This window comes from Nerophis lumbriciformis, linkage group LG13, assembly GCF_033978685.3.
Source record: "Nerophis lumbriciformis linkage group LG13, RoL_Nlum_v2.1, whole genome shotgun sequence".
Taxonomy (NCBI): domain Eukaryota; kingdom Metazoa; phylum Chordata; class Actinopteri; order Syngnathiformes; family Syngnathidae; genus Nerophis; species Nerophis lumbriciformis.
Window position 1 is genome coordinate 35,778,766 of NC_084560.2, and position 480 is coordinate 35,779,245.

Consider the following 480-nt stretch of genomic DNA (forward strand, 5'->3'; position numbering starts at 1 on the left):
AAATAAAATAAGCCACTGGGAACTGATTTTTAATGGTTTTAACCCTTCTGAAATTGTGATAATGTTCCCCTTTAAACAAGTTGAAAAACTTATTGGGGTGTTACCATTTAGTGGTCAATTGTACGGAATATGTACTTCACTGTGCAATCTACTAATAAAAGTCTCAATCAATCAATCAAATATAACACTAAATAGGTCACAAACTCCTTTTGATCGCCATGACAAAGTACGGAGATGGTCTGGGAAAAAAACACCTTTTTAAATATTGAACATTTCGAATAGACTCAGAATCTTAATGAGTAAGAGTCGCGAATCGGATGTGAAGCCATTTATTAATCCTCGTCTTTCAACAGGAGGGGAGGGGTGACGTCATACACATGGAAGACAGACGACGGTGTCACACTCAGGCCGGTTAGCTCAGTTGGTTAGAGCGTGGTGCTAATAACGCCAAGGTCGCGGGTTCGATCCCCGTACGGGCCA

At 40.6% G+C, this 480-nt stretch overlaps 1 non-coding gene across 1 annotated transcript; it reads left to right on the forward strand.

Annotated features, from left to right (window-relative positions):
- Window positions 1-406: 406 nt before the first annotated feature.
- trnai-aau (transfer RNA isoleucine (anticodon AAU)) lies at window positions 407-480 on the forward strand. The gene has a single exon. It is a non-coding gene; the product is annotated as a tRNA-Ile (tRNA).